The sequence below is a fragment of the Hemitrygon akajei genome, chromosome 23 (genome assembly GCF_048418815.1).
Source record: "Hemitrygon akajei chromosome 23, sHemAka1.3, whole genome shotgun sequence".
Taxonomy (NCBI): Eukaryota; Metazoa; Chordata; class Chondrichthyes; order Myliobatiformes; family Dasyatidae; genus Hemitrygon; species Hemitrygon akajei.
In genome coordinates, this window is record NC_133146.1 from 27,511,773 (window position 1) to 27,537,052 (window position 25,280).

At 42.0% G+C, this 25,280-nt stretch overlaps 1 protein-coding gene and 1 long non-coding RNA gene across 4 annotated transcripts in view; one reads left to right on the plus strand and one right to left on the minus strand.

Moving 5' to 3' along the window:
* The window catches only part of LOC140715308 (uncharacterized), a 159,204-nt gene extending 137,269 nt beyond the window's left edge, over positions 1 to 21,935 (minus strand). For both annotated transcript variants that reach the window (XR_012096104.1, XR_012096105.1), the window contains exon 1: positions 21,680 to 21,935. This is a non-coding gene — a long non-coding RNA (uncharacterized lncRNA). The remainder of the gene's footprint in view (positions 1 to 21,679) is intronic.
* Positions 1 to 25,280, plus strand: part of ank3b (ankyrin 3b) — a 634,594-nt gene that overhangs the window by 184,057 nt on the left and 425,257 nt on the right. The window lies entirely within an intron of this gene.

Here is a 25,280-nt window from a genome sequence, read left to right on the forward strand (position 1 = left end):
CAAAGTACGTATATGTCACCATATACTACATTGAGATATATTTCCTCGCAGGAATTTACAGGAAGATAAAGAATACAACAGAATTTATGAGAACTATGCATAAATAAAGACTGACAAACAGCCAATGTGCAAAATAAGTCAATTGTGCTAATAATTTAAAAAAGTAAATAACTAAGTAGAATGCTTGAAAGTGAGTCTATTCATTGTGGAGTCAGTTTAACAAAGAAGTGCTGGTAGGTTAATTGTTTGCTATAAGTTTTCCCTTGTGATGGTGCATAGCAAAAGGAACCAAAATTGAGTTAATGGATATAAGAGAGAATAACTTAGAGGTACAGGGAGATAGCCAGAAGGGGAAACGGACTGATAGAATTCCTCCCCAGGAAACTGATGGACCTGATTTGCTGAACAGCTTCTTTCTGTTGTGTTAGATGTATAAAATAAGAACTTCCATTCTGAGGACTCATTGGAATTTCTTCTTACGCTCCCGTGTCAGAGGGATGCAAACCTCGATACATTTTCCAGTGTTTATTCTGGGAAAATTGCACTCTGAACTTATGCCATCTTGGTCTTTGTGCAAGAAGGCAACTCCATTCATATGAATGCCTTGAAATAGTGCGGGCAAGTGTAAGTAATTTATTTTATAATTTTTGTATATGTCAGTATCGTACCGAAGTATTCAGTATGTGTTGCCAGCCTTGATATCCAGTAAATTGTGGGACAGGGATTGGCAAAGCAATTTTGTGGTTAGGACTTATTCAGCCTCCACAGCATGATGCCAGTAATACTTGGAAAGGTCCTCAGCTGTGCTGGGAATCCTTGCATAATTCCAAGCCTTATTTCACTGGGAAGCCACTGAATGAAGAAGGTAGGTTAAATCAAGAGCTGATTTGGGTGACTGCTTACTAGCAGAATCTCTTGGTTATTATATGTTACTCTAAACCCATGCCCATAAATATGACTGTCGGACACCACAGGCAAAGTTTATTAAAAAACTAAATTGTGTCAGGAACCTTTTTTATACTACCAGCCGTGATGGCCTATAATGATGCCTATACTATAATGGCAGTACCATAGCATAGGAAGATGGCTCAGTGGTGTAGTGGCTAGCATAATGCTTTACAACACCAGCAATCAGAAGGTTGGGGTTCAATTCTTGTTGCTGTCTGTAAAGAGTTTGTACGTTCTCTCCACGACCATACATGATTCCTCCAGTTCCTCCAGGTAGCTCCAGTTCCCTCCCACGTTCCGAAATTACACAGGTTAGGGTTAATAAGTTGTGGGCATGCCATGTTGGCACCGGAAGCATGGTGACATGTACCGCTCCAGCACATCTTTGGACTGTGTTGGTCGTTGATGCAAACGACACGTTTCGCTGTTATATTTCAATATTTTGATACGCATGTGACAAATGAAGCTTCTTTTGAAATGCTCTTTAAAACTGCTTTGCCTCATTCACTCATTCCTCCATCAGGCAGCTGTTATTGCAGGCTGCATTTGAAGATTTCAAGTTCATTAGATTTTTACCAGATAAGCACATTGGATAGTGGTTTGGGAAAAGAAATTGATTTGAGATACAGGCTAGCCATCGTCCGACAGAATGGCAGACAGATTTTTAAGAGGCAACACCAAATTGTTGGATATTGAGTTTCTAATGTTAGTCTATTGCTCATTAGTTTGACCAGGTTTTCTATGCCTTCTTGGCTCTCTCCCATCTGCTGGATGACATCCTCATTCCCCATTTGCAAAGAACCAGAGTTATTCCTGTTAATGGGGAACTAGATGTATGTCCAGGTCCCAGTGCTTTGTTCCAAGCTTGTGTTCCCCACTGCTATGTCTGAAGTGACTGCATTGATCAACAGCAATTCAAACCCAGCTCAGGGCTGCTAGTCTGGCTGGATGCACTCCGAGACATTTCATTTTATTCTATCACATTTTAAAGCCAATGAAAAGTAAAGAAAGAAACTTTTGTCCCTTGGTGTTTCTTTTGCTTTGCTCATGGTGATGCCCAGTGGTAATTAATCTTCAATTCTTGGAGACTCCTGGAGAAGCTGAAAGTTGGCAACTCTGATTGCTAACCATCTATCATCAGTGGCATCGCTTGGTGGGTTGGAAATGGTAGTTGCTCGGTCATGTTCTGCCTTTGTAGATTGGATAACTAAAGATGAAGAATCTGATCACATAGATTTTATTGGAATTAGGAACTGGAGCCAACTTTTCCTTTCAGCCAAACTTGGACTGTTGTCTGAGGTGTTGTGAAACTGATGTACTCTGCTGCAAGTTCAGCACTAGCTGTTGAAGTGCCAAGGTGTAGCGCAGTAGCATAGCGGTTAGTGTAACACTTTACAGCAGGCCGCTGTAAGGTCAGTGTTCAATTCCCACCGCTGGCTGTAAGGAGTTTGTACGTTCTCCCTATGAAGATGTAGGTTTCCTCCAGGTGCTCCACTTTCCTCCCACATTCCAAAGATGTATAGTTAGGGTTAGTAAGTTGTTGGCATGCTATATTGGTCCTGGAAGTGTGGCGACACTGGCAGGCTACCGAGTACAATTTTCACTGATTTGGTTTGATACAAAACAATGCATTTGACTGTATGTTCTGAAGTACATATGACAAATAAAGCTAATCTTTAATATCTAAAAAGCAAGAGCCAGTTAATAAGATTACAGCTGTGGAAGTCCTGTTCCTGCCTATGCATTGGTACCTCTATGGACCATGACCTCCGGCAGCCCACCTTCCCCTCTCAGAAAGTCCTGTGGCTGCTCTAAGACATTCTTGATCCAGGCATCTGGGAGGCAACACATCATCCCAGAGTCTCAACTGTGGCCGTAGCACTACACCAACATGTCAGTGCCCAGAATGGGACTTGAACCCACACATTTCCTGATTCAGGAATGAGGCATAGCCGACACCTGAGCACACCTCTAACAGTAAGCATGTATGTGATTTACATAGAACCTAACCAACAGTCTCTTCTGAGCGATAGAATCAACCATGTCCTAGCTGGATAGAATCACAGATTCATGGGCTGAATTGCTGTTTCTTTTTTCCTATCTTCTCACGATTACTGCCCATACCACATGCTAATGAGGTGAGAAATAGATATGTATTGCAGTTCAGTGTGTAGATAAGAAGGTGGTGCAGGGAGTAGGGCCTCAGATTTATGGATTATCGGGCTCTGTTCCAGGTCAGGTGGGACCTGTACAAATGAGTAGGCTCACATCTGAACTGGAGTGGAGCCAATATCCTCACTGGGAGGTTTGCTAGTGTTACTCAAGAGGTGTTTAAACTTGATTAGGAGGGGTATGGGAACCACAGTGGCAGGGCAAGAGGTAGGAAGGGGTACTGGAACCACAGCTTGAGGGCAAGAAAGATAGGATGACAAATAAGACTGAAGGGAAGTTCCAGCAAGCGAAGGCTAATAAACATGATAGGACTGAAAGGCTTAAATGTACTTATTTCAATGCTAGGACGGCACAATAGCGTAGTGGTTAGTGTAACGTTTTACAGTATAGGCAACCTGAGTTCAATTCCTGGTTGCGGCTGCCCGTACGGGGTTTGTACGTTCTCCCCATGATTGCTTGGTTTCCTCCCACAATCCAAAGATGTGCCGGTCGGTAGGGTTAATTGGTTATTGTAAGTTGTCCCGCGTTTAGGCTAAATCAGGGATTGCTGGGCATTGTGGTTTGAAGGGCCTATTCTGCATTGTATCTCAATAAAATAAAATGAAGAATATTACAGGTAAGGAAGATGAGGTTGGAGCCTGGACGAGGTCATGGAATTATAGTGTTGTTGCCATTACGGCGACCTGGTTGCCTAAGGGACAGGGCTGGCAGCTCCATGTTCTAGGATTTTGTTGTTTTAGATATGATAATGAGGGGGGGGGGGAAGAGAGACAATAAAAAAAGGTGGAGGGGTTGCACTACTGATATGAGAGAGAATGCTGGAGCACTACCCAGAGAAGTTACACTGGGGGCTCGTCAACAGGGACCATTTGGGTGGAGCTCTGAAATAGGAAAGGTGTAGTAATGCTGATGATGTTAAATTGTTGGGCCCCCTGTAGCCACTGAGGTAGAGGAACAGATATGTAATCAGATTATGGAAAGGTGCAGGAACAAGAGGGGAAATTTTAACTTCCCCACTATTAATTGAAATCTTCTTGATACAGGAGGCTTAGATAGAGTGAGATTTCTTCAGTGCATCCAAGAAGGATTCCTGGTACAGTATGCGGAGAGTACAACTAGAGGAGAAAGCATACTGGGCCTGGTTTTGGAAAATAAGCCAGGCTGGGTGACATGCCTGATACTGGGTGAACATTTTGGGAATAGTGTGCCCAACTCATTACGTTTTAAGATAGATATAAGTAAGTAAAATTGGATCTTGCGGGAAGGTACTAAATTCAGGAAGGGCAATTTATGACCAGGTATGACAGGAGTTATGTGGTGTTGATTAGGAGCAGCTGCTGTTAAACAAGTCTTCATCTGATATGTGGGAGTTGTTTAAAGACCAGCTGATCAGAGTTCAGCATTAGCCTATCCCAGTAAGAAGTAAGGACAAGGATGGTAAGGCAAGGGAAAACTTGGATAACCTGAGAGGTGCTAAGTTTAGTTAGGAAGGAAAGGAAGCATATGGAGTCATAGAAAAGTAGTTAAGATTTCATCATCGTCGTCGTTAGGTCGCATCTGGAATTTCCAGTTGGCAGACGATTTCCCTCCACGCTACTCTGTCTCGACACTTGTCGTTAACGTTGTTGTTTTGATCTTTTATTGAGACTGACGTATTGGGATATCGTACTCGGCAGGTTACAGCAGTGGTTTCTCTTTGCCTTCTCCAGGTGAGTTTAAAGAGATCACCACCTCTCTTCTTGGTAGATCATCTGCTTGCAAAGCAACTATTGTCATCCAAGGTCATAGCTGTTCCGTCTTTCCCACCAGTCTCCTGCTGGGTCCGCCATTGGCCATCGCTCGTAACCCCGAGCAAGGGACCCTCACCAGGTGCTACCAGCTGGGTCAGCTGGACCTGGGACGTTTCGCCGCGCCATGCTCTGAGCCGGGTGTTGCAGCGGCCGGCAGCTGTGGCGGGAACACTGGGGATGGAGCAGCAGGGCCTGGGCCTGGGCTCGATTTAATTTAGGAAGCTAAAATCAGACTGCGGTCTTGTGAGATATAAAGATAACAGAGAAGTGATCAAGCACCTGATCAGGAAGGCCAAAAGGGGCCATGAAATGTCCTTAGTGAGCAGGATAAAAGAGGGAATTTGTGCTTGGAATCAGAGCAAGTGGCTGAGGTACTAATTGAGTTCTTTGTGTTAGTATTTACTGAGGAGAATGATTTTGAGGATAGTGAAGGCAGAGTGGGGCATACTAATGCACTTGTGGCATTTTGAGATTAAGGAAGGGGTAGTGCTGGGTTTTCTGAGAAACATGGTGGATTGGTCTCTGGGACCTGATGGCATATTTTCCAAAGTATTGCAAGAAGCAAGTGAGGAGATTTGACAAATATCCTCACTAGCAACAGGTCAAGGCAGAAGAAACTGTTGTGCCATTCTTCAAGAAGGAAAGAGGAATAACCCAGGTAATTATAGGCCAGTGATGCTCAGGCCAGTGGTAGAGAAACTATTGGAGAGGATACTGAAGGACAGGATTGATTCATGTGTGGAAAGGCATGGCTTGGTTAGGGATAGTCAGTATGGCTTTGTGCAGGGAGCATTTGTGCCTTACAATCTTGATTGAGTTATTTCTTGAGGAGCTGACAAAGGAGCTTGTTGAGGGGTGAAGCAGTAGATATTATGTACATGAACTTTAGTAAGGCATTTTGAAAAGGTCCCTCAAGGTAAGTTAGTTTAGAAGATAAATTGCATGGGATTCAGGGTAAATTGCAAGTTTTGATTCAGAACTAGCTTGCCATAGAAGAAAGAGCAGAGGTGGAAGGCTGTTATTCTGGCTAAAGGTCCATAATCAGTGGTGTTCTGCAGGAATTGGTGCTGGGGCCTCTAGTTTGTGATGCAGTGGCATAGGAAGCTACGTTTCTTTGGGGTAACTTTAGATAGATGAAAAATTATAGCCTTGCTAGCAACAACCAACTTCTGATAATGTTTGCTTTCTCTCCAAAAGTAACTAAGTTCTAAATGAAACGTGGAATTTAATTGTCTGACTGCAGATCATGAAGCCCCTTGTGTTAGTCAACAACAGGCAACCCCACATTATAGCTACTTAGCTTACAGAATTCACAAATCACTACCCAAAAATTTGAGATGCAGAGTAATATTCACTCTCGTGGCTTCTGTGTGGGGAAACCAGGTAAATAAGTCAGTCAACACTTCTTTTTCTAGTCATGTTTCTTGACACCTGTGCAGACCATGCAGCGTCACCTGAGGGAAAACCATGATATGGAGTGTTTTCTAAGAATGCGACCCCCTTATCCCAAAATGTTGGGGTCACCTGTCCAACGGAAGTGAGTACCATTAAAAAAAATAATTGGAACGTGTATCTGTTTATATTTGTAATTTAGTGAGGTGGGCTTTGCAGACATGACATTGCTAACACGGTTGGCCACTGGAGGGCACTGTGAGTCAGAGCAGGGCAGTTTGTCTTCAGTGCTGGCACAGATCTATAAACATCTCGAAGTTTTGGGGAGTAGAATGGATATATTTTGCTTTAGGCTAATTAAGTGTTAATCCCTTTTCAGTAAACTTGGAATATATTTTCCTTTTGGTTTATTACATCTTATTTTAATGTAGAAAGTGACCTTTTTTAGTGTATATGCTTTAAATGCAGTTTTGTGCACTCCTAAACATTGATATTTCAAATTCACTATCCTCAATGTATATTGTGTTTCTACAACTTTAATTGTTTATTTGATTTGGAATCTTTTAGCAAAGGTCTAACACTGAAACCTCGATGTATGCAACTAATAATACATTTTTGATTTTATTTTGTGTTACCAACTCCCTTTACCACCTTGTCAATTTTTCTCCCCCCGAGTCATGTAACTTACTGTCCGTTACACTGTTAGCCTTTAGGACAGCAGTGAAGCTCCTCTATCTCTGACCATTCTGTTGCACACAGATATAGAAGGATTTTTCATTGCTGTTTCCATAACAATTTTGTTTGACCAGTCAGGGTTGTTAGCCCTGAGCTGACCCCCTGAATCTGGAGGACCAATGGACCACTCTTAGTCTGGCCTCTATCCTTTGACCTATGTGGCATGGGTGACCCAACCAAGAGCCAAAGCATAAAGTCCTGACTCCAGCAAACAGAGCTCTCCAGGTCACTGAGGCATGCAAACCTCCAAACCCTACGTAAGGTTGTGGTCCTTTCGGAAGGTAGACATGCAGGTTCCATGGTAAATTACTGGTATTGAAGTTGAGAACATTAAGAGCTTCAAGTTCCTAGTTGTGAACATCACCAATAGCCTGTCCTGTCCTGTCCTGGCACAGCCAAGAAAGCTTCTACTTCCTCAGGAGGCTAAAGAAATTTGCCATGTCCCCATTGACATTTATCAATTTTTATTGATGCACCACAGAAAGTTTCTATCTGGATGCATAATGAATTGGAATGGCAGCTGCTCTGCTCGTGATGATAAGAAACAGCAGAGGTTGTGGACGCATCTCAACACGTCACGGGAACCAGCCTCCCCTATCTGGACTACATTTCTTACAGCCTTGGCAAAGTAGTCAGTATAATCAAAGACCCCAATCACACCCGACATTCTCTCTTCTTCCCTCTCCCATCAGCAATAAGATACAAAAACCTGAAAGCACACACCACAGGCTCAACGACACCTTCTACCCCACTGTTTCCAGTCTCTTGAGTTGGCCTCTTGTACAATGAGGTGGATTTTTCAGCAACTTTTACGCTCTATTCCACGTTGTTATTGTTTTACTTTATTCTAGCTCAATGCACTGTGTAATGATTTGATCTGTATGAACCGTGTGCAAGACAAGCTTTTCCCTGTGTCTGGCACATGTAGCAATAATAATCCACAACTATTAATTCTTTGCTGTACGGCTCTATGCCCAGCCAGTAGGGAGAGCTCAAGTTCAATTTGAGTTGACTATTTTTTCCAATTGATTCCTGCCCTAAACTTCAAAATTCCTCTTTAATATAGCGACAGGAATTGGTGCAAATATTCAGGAGATTAAGCAGCATCTGCAGACAAAGATGAGAGTTGATTTTTCTTAAATCTCAGCTGCTACTCTGTCCACAGAGGCTGCACGATGGTTTTTGGATCCAATATTTTCTATTTTCATTGCAGTGCCTGCAGTTTAAAGACTCTTTATTTGATACTGCTATTGTTTATCTTGTTCTATCTCAAGGATCAAGGATCAACTTTATTCGCCATGTACATTTCAAATGTACGGTGGATTCTGGTTAATTGGGGCACATCAGGCCCAGTTCATTTTGGGCTCAGTTAAGCAGCTGCCCCAATTAGCTGATGTTTTGTGGAAATAGATAAAAAGGTATAAAAAAAATAAGCTACTGTCTAACTGAGTAACAAATTATGTATTTAACTGAAATACAGAACAAATTACAACACAATCAATCGTATCAATTGTACTACAGTATTATAAAACTCTGTATTCATTCCTAATAGATATCAACTGAGGAATTTATCTGGTGTACACAGCTGTGTATGGGGTGTCCAGGGAGGGGTAGCAGCTCTAGTGAAGGGGCTTGTTGTGCCCATTCTGGGGCAGTACACTCACCTTTGGTCCCCACCAGACACTCTGTTCTTACCTGTGGCTTCAAGAAGCTGCTTGTATATGACAGCAGCCACACCCTGTTACACCGCTTTGACAGGTAGGCTAAACCAGGTGAGGGTAGCTGGCGGGCCTCATACCCCAGTGAAATACAGTCAAGCCTGACCTAGCGTGAGAAGACAGCTCCAGTCGACAGGGCGGATGAGATCAACAATGAGATCCTATGGCCAAGAAGGATGGTTTTGCAACACTTTGTGGCAAGTGAAGCATAGGATGAAGTACAAAACAAGTCATGATTATCCACTGCAACTGAGGAAGCCCCCAGTTTCAGACAATTACTTGTACCACTAGACCAAGACTTCAGAGGTCAAGAGAGTGGAACTACCCCAGTGGAATGACTTTTCAACTTTCAAAGCTCTCCTGCACAGGTTTCACTGTCATCATTGGATACAACAGACAGCCGACACACTGCAGTGTTCTTTTGACTGACTGTAAATGAACAAAATTAGTGGAGACACCTAGTGCAGATAATGGCTTACTATCATACAATACTTCTGATGATTGCATCCTCCAGATCTTTACTCAATGTAACATTCGTTGATTGTTGAGTTCTTAGTAGTCCTTAATTTGTTGACGTAGTGAGATCGTTTCATTTACGCTCCCAGCTGTTTCTGGCATCTCCAAGTCTGAATGCTTGAAACTGCAGTGACAGAACAATCCTCAGTTGTCTTGCTGTTTATTTCTTGCCAATATCAGTGACAAAAATCACTGCTTTTTGAAGACAAGCACACGTAACTGATGCCATTCCAATGGCTTTCTTTACCAGGTCAAAGGTGACGTGGGACTTGGGCCAGCTGGTGTTCACAGGATTTCCTGTGAATGCAGAGCAGCATATACCAGCCAGGTGGGATACACGGTGGAAATCAGCATCAAGGAGCACAGGAGGTGTATCCGTTTGGGTTACCCGGAGAAATTGGTGGTAGCAGAGCATTGCATTTGCGATAGCCATAGGATTGACCTCGACGGCACAAAACTACTGTGCCATGCCAGTGGCTTTTGGAACAGCCTAGTGAAGGAAACTAAAATGAGAGGAAAAGAACTTCAACAAAGGTGAAGGGCTCGTTCTAAGTAAGAGCTGGAATTTGATTGTAAGCATGGTGGGAGAGGGGAAACCTGATTAGCTGAGGACTAACCAGACAGAAAGGATGGCTAGCATGAGAGGGCACAGTTTTAAGGTGCTTGGAAATAGGTACAGAGGAGATGTCAGGGGTAAGTTTTTTACACAGAGAGTGGTGAGTGCATGGAATGGGCTGCCAGCAGCGACAGATACGATAGGGTCTTTTAAGAGACTTCTGGAGAGGTATATAGAGCTTAGAAAACTAGAGGGCTATGAGTAACCTTGGGTAATTTCTAAGTAAGTACATATTCGGCACAGCATTGTGGGCGGAAGGGTTTTCTATGTTTCTGTGATTACAGGGGTATAAATACTACCGGACGAGACATGCCCAGACATCATCCCTGATGAAGATGGCAGAGTTTGTCATTGAATGTTGGTTATAATTGATACCTGCACCCAGCTGGAAGCCCGAGACAAGTTTATGGTCATATATGACAGGAAAGCACTAGATTCTTTCTTACAAAAAGTGGTTTAAAGTGTTTACAGTATGGTGCAGTGACAGGGGTAATAGATAGAGTGAGATCTAGAGGGGGTAACTAGAATGGTTGATCAGGTTATTTGCCTGGAGGAAGACACTTTTAAGATGCTGTGAAGTTTTTGTTTTAATAGTCCTCTCACGCTTTGCAGAAGGGAGCTTTTGGGAAAAGGCAGTTTGCAGGGTGGGTAGTGTCCACATTGATTTTTCTCCCTACCCGCTTCTTTGTCTTGGACACTTACAAGTCCTGCAGTGATGGTAGACAGCAGCTAATGACCTTTTCTGCTGACGTGACGGTTCGCTCAATGTACTGTGTAATGATTTGTTCTGTATGAATGTTATTCATGCCAAGCCTTTCACTTTACATGCGACAATAACAATCCAATTCCAATTCTTTCACCAACTTTTTTGCTGCTTTCTTCAATTTATGTGCCATTAATCAATGTTGATAGTGCCCTTGTGTCCCAAAGTCTGAGTTATTAATCAAAATGAGAAAGTGCAATGGCTCAGTACTGCAAACCTCTAGACACTTGTGTATCTCACTCCAGATTAAAAATGCAATTATTCTCTTAAATCCTCTCCTTCCTACACTTTAGCTGGATTTCTTAAACAAAGAGGTAAAAGTTCAAAGTAAATTTATTATTTAAGTACAGTATGTATCTAAGTACGTATATGTCATCATATACTACCTTGAGATCCATTTTCTACCCGGCTTTCACAATAGAACTGAGAAATATAACAGAATCAATGAAAAAAAACTACTTCTTTCTATTATATGTTTCGAGTAATGTAGATTTCTGTACTAATGGTTTAGGTTATGACATCAAATCCAACTATGGTGTCTGCACAATTTAAATTCAATTAACTAAATAAAATTAAAGCTGGAATTAAAGCCCATCTCATTAGTGGTGAATATATACCCAATAAAAGGTTATTAAAGCCCATCTGGTTCACTAATGTTTACCATGAGAGAAAATCTGTCCACCTTGCCCATCTTGCCTCTTTGTGACTTCAGGCTAAGGGAATTCTTAAATACTTTCTGAAATTGTCTGTGTACCATTAAATTCAAAGAAAATTAAGGATACACAAAAAGGCCAGCCTTCCCATCAACGCCAATGTGTAAGAATGGAAGAGGAAGATTTCATGTAGCAGATGCTAATGTACCTAAACAAAAATTACCATTTTTGACCATGTCATCTTTTCTGAACAAAGGTATAACATTTCTCTCCTTCAGTCCTTTGGTTAATAATGTGGAGTGAAAGATTGTAGCTGACTGTGGAGTTTCCACTTTCTCTAAGCAATCCAAGGTAGTTCCTATCTGGACCAGCTGTCTGAGGCTATTTGAGAACTTCACAAAACTCTCCACTAATTCTCCTGTTTTATCTGATCATCTGTCCTGACGATCTCCTTTCTCGCAGTTGGCTTGGAAAGTATCGTTTTCACTGATGCAAAGTACTACCTCTGCCAGAAGATGTCAGTTTTGGTCCCTAATTGGCTCCATTGTTATTCTAACAACTCTCTTACCCTTAATAGGTGATGGATATTCACTGCTTCTGGGCCAGGGGGCCTTGCTTTATAGTTTTCTAAATGCAGCAACTTACAACTAATATTTTTTGTTCAGTTTCTGGTTGTAAATGGGAGCCAGTCTTCAGTTCTTAACTTAAATGGCAAGCAACACTCATTTTGAAATTGAGAAGACAACTTTGCAAACAACTACTGTCTCCAGAGCCACAGAACTGCTGAGTCTCAACGCTGGGTCACACTGCTGAAGAGGTCAATAAGTCAATGGGCTATTTAATTTGGCCTGTTTCAAACTAGACAATGCTGGCTAAATTATTTAGTTCAAGGGAGTTGAAGACTAGATTGATATTATGATGAAGCACGTTTAACAAGTGAAATTTTGAGAGTATAAAACTTGTATGTCAGAATAAAAGGTAAAGTTAACAGGTTTAGGGAAGTTTGGTTTTCAAGAGATGTTGGGCCCTGACTAAGAAGAAAAAGAGGTGATAGCAGGTTATAGGCAGAGTAATTTAGGTGCTTATGGAGTATAAGAAATGCAAGAAACACTTAAAAATGAAAGTAGGAAGACTAAAAGAAGGCATGAGGTTGCCTAGCAGACAAGGCAAAGAAGAATCCAAAGGGATTCTACAGATATGGTCAGAGCTAAAGGATTGCAAGGGACAAGACTGGTCCTCAGGGAGATCAGAATGACAATTCATGTGTGGAGCCAATAGAGATAGGGGAAATCTTAAATGAATTTTTTGCATCTGCATTTCTCAGGAGACAAGCACAGCGTCAATAGAAGTGAGGCAAAGAGACATTAACTTTATAGACCCTGTAGAGATTATGGAAGAGGAGGGTGCTTTTGTTCTCAGGCAAATTAGGGTGGATAAATCTCCAGGGCCTGACAAGGTTTTCCCTCTGATGTTGTGGGAGGCAAGTGTAGGAATTGCTGGGGCCCTAGCAGAGATACGTAATCATTAGCAACAGGTGAGGTATTAGAGGATAGCCTGTGTTTAAGAAAGGCTCTAAAAATAAACTAGGAAATTACAAGCCAGTAAGCCTGACATCAGTAGTGGGAAAGTTATTGGAAGGTATTCTAAGGGACCAGATATATAAATATTTGGACAGACCTGGACTGATTAACGATAGTCAATGTGGTAGGTCACATCTAACAAATTTTATCAATTTTTTTGAGAAAGTTACCAGGAAAGCGGATGAAGGTAAGGGAGTGGATGTTGTCTACATGGACTTTAGCAAGGCAATTGACAAGGTCTTTCATGGGAGGTTGGTCAAGAACATTCAGTCACTCAGCATTCAGGATGAGGTTGTAAATTGGATTAGACATTCGTTTTGTGGGAAAAGCCAATGAGTGGTAGTAGATGGTTGCCTCTCTGAATAGAGGCTTGTGACTAGTGGAGTGCTGCAGGGATCAGAACTGGGTCTGTTGTTGTTTGTCATCTATATCAATGATCTTGATGATAATGTGGTTAACTGGGTTAGCGACTTTGCAGATGACACCAAGATTGGGGTGTAGTGGACAGTGAGGAAGGCTGTCATGGCTTGCAGCGAGATCTGGACCAGCTAGAGAAATGAGCTGAAAAATGGCTGATGGAATTTAATGTAGATAAGTGTGAGGTGTTGCAATTTGGTAGGACCAACCAGGGTAGGTCTTACAAAGTGAACAGCAGGGCACTGGGGAGTGTGGTAGAGCAAAGGGATCTAGCAGTACAGGTCCATAATTCTTTGAAAGTGGCTTCACAAGTAGATAGGGTCATAAAGAAAGCTTTTGGCACATTGTATCTACCCAGTCTTCAAAGACCAGTTCACTTCCCTGTTTATCCCCTACAATAAGTTTAGCTGGTAATATTGTAGCTATTTGAAAGTTCAAAGTAAATTTACTATCGAAGTACATATCTGTCACCATATACGGTACAATCCTGAGATTCATTTTCTGTGCCATGCACAGTAAGTACAAGAAGCACAATAGAAGCAACGAAAAACTGCCCGCAGTAAGATGGACAACAACAGATGTGCAAAGGACAACAAACTGCAAATACAAAATGTGAAAAAAATATCAATGAGTAAATAAGCAATAAATATCAAGAAAATGAGTTGTAGAAACCTTGAAAGTGAGCCTGTAGATTGTGGGAACTGTTCAGTGATTGACGAGTTAAGTTATCCCCTCTGGTTCAAGAGCCTAATGGCTGAGGGTAATAATTATTCTGAACCTGGCGGTGTGAATCCTGAAGCTCCTGTACCTTCTTAGTGATGGCGGCAGTAAGAAGAGAGCATGACCTAGATGGTGTGGGTACTTGATGGATGCTGCTTTCCTGTGACATTGTTCTGTGTAGATGTGCTCAGTGGTGGGTGGGCTTTACCTGTGATGGACTGGGCTGTCTCCACTATTATGTTGGATAAGTCTTAAAGTTTTTGTTTGAGTTTAGAATTTTGTGGTCAGCAAACCTAATATCATAACAAATACAACACCAAATAACCTCATGTAGTTCCTTTTATGCTGACTGCTAGTCCATCTTTGTTCTTTCTCCTTGTCTCTGAAATTTCCAGTTTCACCTCTGCCTCCTTTTTACATTCAGTCTGATTTTCTTCCCCCTTTATGTTTTGAAACTAGTATCTGTCACACTCCCACTTTCCTCTTCATTGCACTCTCTAATTACTTGGATGTCCTGTGAGCTCCAGTTTTGGTTTGCACCTCCCCCAGCCCCCCAAACCTTGTGAGTGTAAAAATTGATTACTCTATTGTATTTCTGAATACTGCTCTTCTACCCTAATTTTCCCAGGCCTGATCTTTTGTAATTCATTGAATTCAAGGCTCCTCCATTTAATGATTGGAGGCACTAACACTGTCTCTCTGTTTCACCGAGAGTTTTTAAAAAATTTCATCTAGCATTTTCAGGATCGTATTTTAGGCATTTATAGTATTTTGCTTTTGGATTGCGCGTTTAGTGAAAGGCAATTAATTCTCTAAAGCCAGTCATGCCATTGATAAACATGGTAGAATTTTGAATCTAAAGAGAATTCCACAAAAGGATTGAAGAGTAATTGTTATATTTTTGGAGTCCCAGGGAGATGGTAAGCAGTTGAAATTGATTTATTTATAAGTGGAAGACTTGTTGCACCCATTTATTTGGTTTCTTAATGCTGCTTCGTTATGAAGAGGATGGGTTTGGTCTGCTTACTGATCCATTAGTGGTATTCCTGTTCTTTAAAGAATGGCAAGCTGACATTTATGTTTGATGCAATAACGTGCAGAGGGTAGAGCAGCGCTACATGTTGCCTAGTTCCCGTGAGATTTATTAGTGCCTCCTAGAGTTTGTCTTTAAGCATGCCAAATACATTGGAGATATTCATCAGTTTCCTTCCCTGAGCAATTTATGCCAAGCGTATAGCCCCAAGGTGTAATAAGGTCCGTTTCCTGACTTGGCCAATCTAGGAGTGTGTTGCTGTGATTTGAGAGACATCAATCTGTTGGCAGAAGGACGACAGGTGGGGAAAGCCACCGTCGGTAATATGGAGCACTTTGTGGCAGCTGGGTGCAGAGGATGTTGGCAGATTGCCCGCTCATCTTGGCAGCTGTGAGGGGCTGGCCGAGTTAAATCAGAGGGAGTTATAAAAAGGCCAAAAATACAGTTGTTTCTGTTTTGCATCTAATTGCAAATTATTTTTGAAAAAAGGCATTTATAATTGTGATAGACATTAATGTGATAAATAAATGTTATAATATATAGTTTCCATTGTAACTGCAGTACCAAAAGAGCCCTATGGCACCGCACACTGGCTACTAGCTGGAAGTAGTAGTGAAGAGAAAAAAATGACGTTCCAGAGATTCAGTTGTGGGTTTTATTTTCACAATGTTGTAGAAATGAAAATAGACCTTTTTTTCCCTGGTGAGTAATGTGATTTTGGCTTTTTACTGGTTTTAAGTTAGAATTCAAAATATTCAACCGGATACTCATGGACATTAGTAATTGTTGCAGTAATAGTTGGGAGACATGACAGTGTAGTGGTTAGCACAGAGCTTTACAGCGTGCCAGCTGTAAGACTGAGGGGTCAATTCCCACCGTAAGGAGTTTGTACTTTCTCCCCATGTCCATGGGTGGGTTTCCTCCCTCATTCCAAAACTGTACAGGTTGGGTTTAGTAAGCTATGGGCATACTTTGTTGGCACCGGATGCTTGCAGGCTGTCCGCAGCATATCCCTGAATCAAATGATGCACCTCACTGTATGTTTCAATGTACATGTGACAGATAAAGCTAATAAACAAAATATTTAATTGTGATTCCTATGCCGGGGCAATCGGAATGATTTTATTCCAGATACAGATATCCTTTTAGAGCTTTGGAGGGAAACTTAGGGCATGTTGTCCTGGGAATGCTTGGCATTAGACATTCCTGGGACAACCTGGTCCTTCCATGAGGAAAGTAGGGGAGGGGGGATTTAGTGAGAAGCTGGCAGGTGATAGGTGGAAGAGGTAAAAAGCTGAAGAAGAAGGAATCATAGGAGAGGATGGTGGACCAAGGGAGAAAGGAAATAAGGAAAGGCACCAGAGGGAGGTGGTGGGGAGGTGAAGGGCATTTTGCTTTTGTTACTATAGAAAGATGAAGTGAGTTACTGGGGGTCTGGCAGCTGGAGTACAATGTTTGTAAATGAGGTCATCCACTGTGGAAGTAAAAAATTTGAAGATCAGTTTAAGATGACATGGCAAATCTTCACAAACTACTTAGAAAGCAGAGGCACGGCCATGCTTTCCTCATAATGACACTTAACGTGCTGGACCCAGGACACATCCGCTGAAATGATAACACTGAGGAATTTAAAGTTGAAGACACACTCCACCTCTGAACATTCTCCCCCCCCCCCCCAAATGAGGGCTGGCTTATGGATCTCCAGTTTCCTCCTCCTGAAGTCAACTGCCACGATGCACTGCCTTTTCTCATCTTCAGCCGCAAACCCATGTGAAATCACCACATCTTCTCGTGTTCCTGCTCACTGATTGGGCACAGTCTTCTTAAGCACCGATATAATTGAAGCCTGCTTGAAGGTGGGTACCTCAGACTGCTGAAGTGAGAACTTGAAGATGTCAGTGAACACTCCAACCAGTGATTAGCACAGATCTATAGTACTCAGCCAGATACTTCGTATGGGCAGGGTGTTTTCAGTAGGTGCAGCCTGCTGAAGGATGCTGTTATGTCAGCTTCAGAGACTGAAATCACAGAGTCATTGGGGGCTGTGCAAGTTTGTTAAGGTGCCTCCATATTTTGACGGTCAAAATGCGCGTAGAAGGTATTGAGCTGTCCTGGGAGTGAAACCTTGTTGTACCTATGTTGCTTGGTTTTACTTTGTAGAAGGTGATAGCCTTCAAGTCCTGCAACAACTGTGGAGCATCTTTCTGTGATTCAGGTTTGGTCTGGAATTGCCACTTCACATGTGAGGTGGCTTTCTGGAGATTGTACCTGGACCTCTTGTATTTTACTTGGTCACCAGACCTGAATGCAAGTGATCTCATCTTCAGCAGATTGTGGATCTCGTGAGTCATCCAGGGCTTCTGGTTAGTGTTTTATGAGGGAACACTTGTCCATGACTTTTTAATGATGTCTGTGACAGCCGTTATGTATTTGTTCAGATTTTTTCTCTGATGAGTCCTTTAACACAGTGAGTCCACTGACTCACAGTAATTCCTTTGCCACTTCTCTGCTTTCTACAACCACTTCTTTGTTGTTCTTATCTCTGGATCTTTGCTGTTAGTCTCTGCCTGCATGCAGGTAGGAGGAGAACAGCCAAGTGACTAGATTTCCTGAAATGCGGTCTCGCAATGGAATGTTAGGCATTACTAATCATAGTATAGCAGCGGTCGAGTGTGTTGGGACTTCTGGTGCTGCAGGTAGTATGCTGATGGTAATTGGGAAAGATTTCTTCAAACAAGGCACCATGGTAGGGTTAGGTTCCTTGTTTGCTGATGCCAGAACTCAGTACCTCAAGTGTCTGCTTAATGTTGGCCTTTGGCAGTATATAAACTGTGGTTAGAATCGCAGAGAACACTCTTGGTAAGTTGAATGGTCGGCACTTATTCATTTGATGTTCCAGATCGGGGGATCAAGAGTGTGACAAGACCGCTGTGTCCAAACGCCACAAAGAGTTTATCATGAACACAGACCCCCACCTTTTGCCTTCTCTGAATCAACAGTCTGGTCCATCCTGTGTATCAAGAAGCCCTCGGTTCTTACCGATGTAACTGGCGTGTCCAGAGTGAGCCATGTCTCCATGAAACAAAGAATATAGCAATCCGTCATTTCTCTCCAATTCAGCAATCTTGCCCTAGGTCCTCAAACTTGTTCTCCAGTGACTGTACATTTACTAACAAGATGCTTTTGTGGAGGAAGCCTCATATCCCAACTTTTTCATCTGGCTTGGAGTCCTTCCCTCCTCCCTCTCTTTTGGCCCTTTAAAGCTGCCGTACCTACACGCTTAAGAGTTAAGTCTGCCAAGTTATTCAGAAAATCATGAAATCGCTAGTTCATTAAGAGAGTTCAAAGGTATGTTATTTAAGGGAGATTACAGACTGCAGATTACGGAGAGAATAGTTGAGAAGAAGTACATTTAGATGTTTTCTAAGCTACTTGCAACATGTCGCTGTGATTCACCAGTACCATCTAGCAAAGGCAGATAGGTGGAGCTGAGTCCACAGACCATCCAGGTGGGTTACTCTTGTTCATTCCCAAGGGTGCAATCCCAAGTGCTACCCCTGCCCACTCACCTCTCCCTCGCCACCATTCAGGGCCCCGAACAGTCCTCACAGGTGAGGACACACTTCACTTCTGAATCTGCTGGGGTTGTCTATTGTGTCTGGTGCTCTCGATGTGGCCTCCTCTACATTGGTGAGAGCCATCATAGATCGGGGAACCGCTTCATTGAGTACCTCTGCTCCGTCCGCCGAAAGTGGAACTTCCCAGTGGCCAAACATTTTAATTCCAATTCCCATTCCTGTCCGAAATGTCGGTCCATGCCAAGATAAAGCTGCACTCAGGGTGGAGGAGCAACACCTTCTAATCCATATGGGTAGCATTCAACCTTATGGTATGAATATCAATTTCTCCTTCTGGTAATCCCCCTCCCCTCTCTTCTATTCCTCACTCTGGCCTTTTACCTTTTCTCACCTGCCTATCTCCTCCCTCTGTGTCCCCTTTCTCCTATGGTCCACTCGCCGCTCCTATCTGATTTGTTCTTCTCCAGCCCTTTACCTTCCCCCCCCCCACACCCACCTGGCTTTACATATCACTTTCCTGCTAGCCTCCTTCACCTCCCTTCACCTTTTAATTCTGGCATCTTCCCCCTTCCTTTTCAGTCCTGAAGAAGGGCTCAGCCCAAAATGCGGATTGTTTATTCATTTCCATAGATGCTGCCTGACCTCCCGAGTTCCTCCAGCATCTTGTGTGTGTTGCTGCTCCTGTTTCTATTTCTTGCGTTCCTCATGTTTCATATGTTGTTCTGCGCGAGTGGCTTCTTCATTTCCTAAATTATGAAAGTGATAGCATCACAGGAGAACTTGATTGGTGGGTGAATCAATTTGAGGTTGTTTGAAGCCACATTGGATGCTGTGAATATGGAAGCTGAGCCTGTCACTCATCACCCACAGCCCACACCTGTACTTACCTGGGCTAGGTGTGGAGGGCTTTAATGAGCTGACTCTCCACTACCAAGACCGTAGAGGGTTGTGGGTTGGGTGTAAGAGGAGGTCTGGTAACTTTGAGCTGAGGTCAAGCTCACAGAACACTTTGACAGATGGCAAACCTGCGGTTAGGATTTGTTCCCTGCCAAAGCCCATGAGGATTTTTTTTATTTCACAATTTAAAACTGTCACTGATATTTTAAAAATTCTTCGAGGATTTGTAACCAATTTTTAAAAAGTCATTTAAGAAAACAAAGTTAATTGAAAGCATATTAACAAAAGTCAATAAAAAATGTTAGATGAGTTTAAGATGATCTTTTTAAAGATCGTAATTCCCCTGTCAACAGTTAATATGGCTAGGGATTTGTTGCAAGATTGGGCTCTGTTGCTTGTCTCCATCTGTCACAGTGACATTTGTCACTCAGTAGATTTGGACTTGCAAAAGGACCACATGAGATTTGGACTGGTGTGGGGATACTGAACATTACAACAGCCACAAGCACTGTGATTCACTGCTGCATGGTTACTTACAGTCTTTTTTTTCTTTCACACTGTACTCTTGCTCAGGAACTGGTTGTTGCGATGTAGTGTGCAGTCATGTGGGGGAGGGTGTGTCATGAGAAGGGCTTACAGCTCAGAAATGGAAATTAAATCAGAGCATGCAAGAAAGAATGTAGATGCTGGAATGGTGCAGTGCACACAAGAAAAACGCTGGAGGAACTCAGTAGGTCAGACAGCATCTGTGGAGCGAAATGAACAGTTGACGTTTCAGGCCAGATTTTTCATCAGGAGGGGCAGAGCATGAGCTGGTGGGTGATAGGTGTATCCAAGTAGGGGAGGAGGGGAGTAATGGGACTGATTGAGAAGTTCGAGGTTCTCTCCTGTGAGGTTCCATTAGTTTTGGCCCTTTGCCTCTTCCATTGATTACCTCCACGCTTCCCATATCATTCCCACTTCTCTTCCACCAACCCCCCCGCCACCTATCCATCTTCGCTATCACCTGCCAGCACAGCCTCCTTTCCCTCCACCCACCTTTTTATTCTGACTTCTACCCTCTTCCTTTCTAGCCCTGATGAAAGATCTCAGCCTGAAATGTCAGCTGTTTGTTTTGCTCCATAAGTGCTGCCTGACCTGCGCAGTTCCTCTCGCATTCTGTGTGTGTGTTGCTCTGGATGTCCAGCATCTGCAGAATGCTACAATCAATCTAACTTTACCCTCCTACATAACCCTCCATTTTTCTATTTTCCGTGTGCCCACCTAAGAGTTTATTAAATGTCCCTAATGTATCTCCCTCTGCCACCACCCTTGCACTCACCACTCTTATTGTATAGAACTTACTTCTGACATCCCCCCTATAGTTCCTCCAATCGCCTTAAAATTATTCCTCCTTGTATTATCATTTTTGTTCTGCCTATCCACTTAATATTGATGCAACTTCAATTAATTTGAAATTTTTTGGAGTTCCACAAAATTAGGGGCTGCAGCAACAAGAAGCATATTACTAGGGTGTAATGGCTTGTCAAAAGACATGTAACTTTGCAGAAAGATCTTTCTCAACTCCAACCCTGATGTGCTGTACCCCAGCGTAATTAAATGACACACAGAATAAACAGCTCGCAGCTCCTCCCCGGCATCAGCACTTCCAGCGAGACAAGTAAATACCTGCTTCACTCATTTCACTTAGCACATACCAGTAGTTTTAATCAAGCGATAAATATATATATTTTAATAAACTCTTAGAATAAGCTGAAATACACAATTATGAACATTAACTAATTTTCAGAAATTGAATCCATCCGAGCCTAAACTTCCTTATGAGAACCTTAGAGTTTCAGTGCCAATGTAAAGTGTAACATCACTGGATTATTGACATGCAAACAATTAATCTATGTGCCAAGCAGGCATGTAAAACACGCAGCATGCTTATCCCAGAGAGGAAAGCTGCTGTGATCCACATACGTAGCTTTTCATTGCAGTAGACAGACTAATATTAGTGGGTATGTACAATATCATTATTACATTAATAGTTGTAACTTGGACCAACATGTTAAATTAGTGACAAATTAAGGACATGTTAATAATAACTACTTAAGATTAAATCTCTTCCACTGTACAAATGCATAGCATGGATTCATTTTAACATACCTTATTGTCTGTGATCCTCTCATGTTGAAAATAAAATTTCGATTCAGAAGGCAAGCAAGCAAACGATTTCTTCCAGAGGAGTCCCGTGTGGGTGCTTGTGTGAGCGTTGGCAGTAAATCTAAGAGCAGCAGTGACCTTCACTTTTGACTGCATTGCAGAAAGCTGACTTTCTCCTGTTTTTGGTAGCACCCCTGAAACAGGCTCCCTGGTGATGGGAGCTTCATACAATTCCTTCCCACCATGTTCTGGTTGCACAAGAGCCCTCTCCTGTTCTCTAAAAGCGTGCCTGCCTCCCGGTCAAGTATTGTTGCACCTATTCCCCGCTGACAAAAAAAAAAAGAATCACTAGCTAACATTCTGTTTTGTTCAGCAAAATCATTTTGTGACTTGAATTGTCAGTGAGGCATCATGAACACCGACTTAAGGCATAAAATATTAATCTGTACTGTATTTTTCCATTGTACCTTGCTTATACTAAATAATCTGCTTGTAATCTCCAAATAACCCTGGGGACTGAGAGTGGTCATTTCAAAATGCAAAAATTGAAATTGAACTTTTTTGCTAAACAAGTGTCTTCAAAACTGTCATAGTCAATTGGAGGAAAGATGCTCAGCCTGAAACCTCAACTGTTTATTCCCATCCACAGATGCTACCTGACCTGCGGAGCTCCTCCAGCACATTGTGTGTATTGCTCTAGATTTCCAGCATCTGCAGTACCTCTTGTGTCTTGGATGCTGATTATTTTAGATCTCATTAGATTGTGAAACAGCCTTAAAGGTCTGAATATCTTATTCCTGACCCAATGTTTGTAAGAAATTTCGGATCATTATTTAACTCAGAAAAATAACTCTTAATACTTTCTACCAATGCTGTGTGGAATTAAAAGGTGTGCACATTCAGCCATCTTGTACAATACCTCATATTATTTATCCCCTTCCACATTTTCCCTCAACTTCATGGCAACTTTGTACACAGTTGTTTTATTGTTGCTAGGGAGAGGTTTCTTTTAAGCGTTGATGCCTTTCCTAATGATCACTGTGACATCTACAGACTTTCCAAACTATTCCTGATGGACAACAGAGTGCAGGTCTCATTTGTTGTATTTTACCTTTCTTTTAAGGGCACCTGAATGGCTGCCATTGCTTTCTGCTGATCCTAGCATCACTAATTTCTCTGTGTTGTGTCAATAGTGCATGCCCTAAGGAAAGTTTGTTTCAGTGATCAGAAATTCCCTTGTGAATCTTTTTGCTAATAGTGCATTTCTTTGGAAATTCTTGGTGCATTGGTAGTTCATCTCTTTGTGAACACTGGGAACTGTTACATTAGTGTGCAATTTTGACCAGGCAGTAGGGCACTAAAACATCTTTACATGTCTTCCTGGGGCATGAAATGCTATGTTCCCGGGAGTAGGTAGGGCAGAGATCAAAGAACACTTCCAGAATAGATAAATATACAGAAATAAAAGATGGAATAATACTGAGCAATGGCAGGAGTGTGGTTTCTGATTGTTACGACAAAGCAAGCACATACACACTGGGTCTACCATAAACTTCTGTGGTCTTACAGTTTTAATAATCAATGGCATGTGTATGCGGAAATGTGAACACATAAGTTGTAGATGGTGTGAAGGGTCTGGTGGTATGTGGTGACATTTTGTGGACAGCTCACAAAGCTACCACCTATTCTACTAAATATGCTTCTTTTGGACTACAAGCACTGCAAATTTGCAGCCTGTAATTTCTGTTTGGGAGGTGAGCCTTTAAACCGTCTGAACGATCTGGCATTTTTGCAGCTCCTACCGAAGGACTCAGCAAACTAGACTCTCAAGAATGGAGCCATTACTGGGGTGGAATTTGGGACAGATTGAAGCATTGGGGTCCAATAGCGAAAAATGAGCCCATGTTTAGAAGGTTTAAGTTCCAAGCTAGATTAAAAAGATTGGGGCATAGAGGCCAAGGGTGGAGGACGAACTGGTGTTCTGCTCACTTCTCCCTGTCGGCTAACATTCCCCACCTGAGCTCATCCCATGTTCTGTGGAGTATTTGTTTCCTTTTTTATCATTTGCACAATCTTCTTTTTTCGCTCATTGGATTTTGTCGGTCTTTGTTGTGTGGAGTTTTTCAAGGACTTTGTTGTGTTTCTTTGTTTTGAGGCTGGCTGCAAAAAGATGAATTCTAAGTTTGTATATGGTGCACATACTTCGATAATAAATTTATTTTGAACTTTGGACTGATATCCCCTTGTGAACTTTCTATGATCATTAAGCTAGTGGCTGGAAGTTTTTAAAATTCATTTTTTCAGAATCTAGCTTTGCTCAGAAAGCCAGCATGTATTGCCATTTCATCATATCCCCTGAGAAGGTATTGATGAGCCATCACCCTAAAACAAGACAATCTGTGAGGTGAAGGTGCTGCCACAATGGTATTGTGAGAGGGAGCAAAATGAAATTGGACTAGGGAACAGAATCAACCCAATCTTGACAACATGAATGGACTAATCTGACCTTTTTTGAATGGATGGGAAAGAGTGGGAGAGGTTATAAAGAGGTTATATTCTCTCTTTCCCAAAATGGATCTAAAATACATAAAGTCCAATTTACTTAAATCAAGTGTTTCAAATTGAGTTTCAAATCTCTGTGCCATTAACTTTGCCGACTTTTAAATTTGCTTCCTTATTGAAACGGTGCAACAGGAGCAGGGGTATTCAGATTATTCAAGATTCAACTAAAAGGCTGATTTGATCTTGTCTACTCCACCACCCCCTGCCCCCCCACTCCCCGGATACATAACATCAGGGCCCATATTTAACAAGAATCTGTTAAACCTGTTCTGAAATAATCTGTTAACATGGTGTCATTAGTTTTAGTAATGACGCTTGAAGAATTAATTGAAAAGCAGCTTATAACAAAGTTCCAGACTAACAATTTTTGCATCCAGGGAACAGGAGGAGAGGATTAACAAAGGAACAAGAGAAGTACTATATACAACAGGATAGAAAACAAGGAGATTCTGTTCAATGTAGGAAGCTTCGATGTGCCTAATTGGATGTTTTTTGTTGCTGATCTTGTATTGATCTTTATTGGGATCGTTCAGAATGCCAGGGACAGATGTCAGAGTCAGGTAGAGGATTGATGCAATGGAAATAAAAGCACTAGCAGACAGAGTTGGTATTATCCAATCTGTGCTGTCTCCCAAGGTAGAGGTGACTACTTTGCGAGCAGCAAATATCATATACCAGATTAAGTGAAATGTGGGAATCATTATTTCACTTGGGAAGATTGCTTTGTGAATATGTTAATACTTATGAACAGCAGTACAGTCACAAGCTGATGGAATGATGGAACGTATGCAATGAAATGTTTCCACTTCAAAACTCACTTGATAATCAAACAAGAGTGAAATGTTGGACCCATGGACATAAGGGAGGGCAAGGAATTACCTGGGTTGTTTGTTTCTGAAGCCCTAGAAAGGGCTAAAAGTCATCATCAAACTAAAAGAAAAATTGGAGCAGTGCAAAAATTGGCACACCTCCTTAGATGCTAAGAGCACAAGATGACAAAAGGCAAGAAAGGGTATGAAAGACAATATGAAAAGAAACAAGT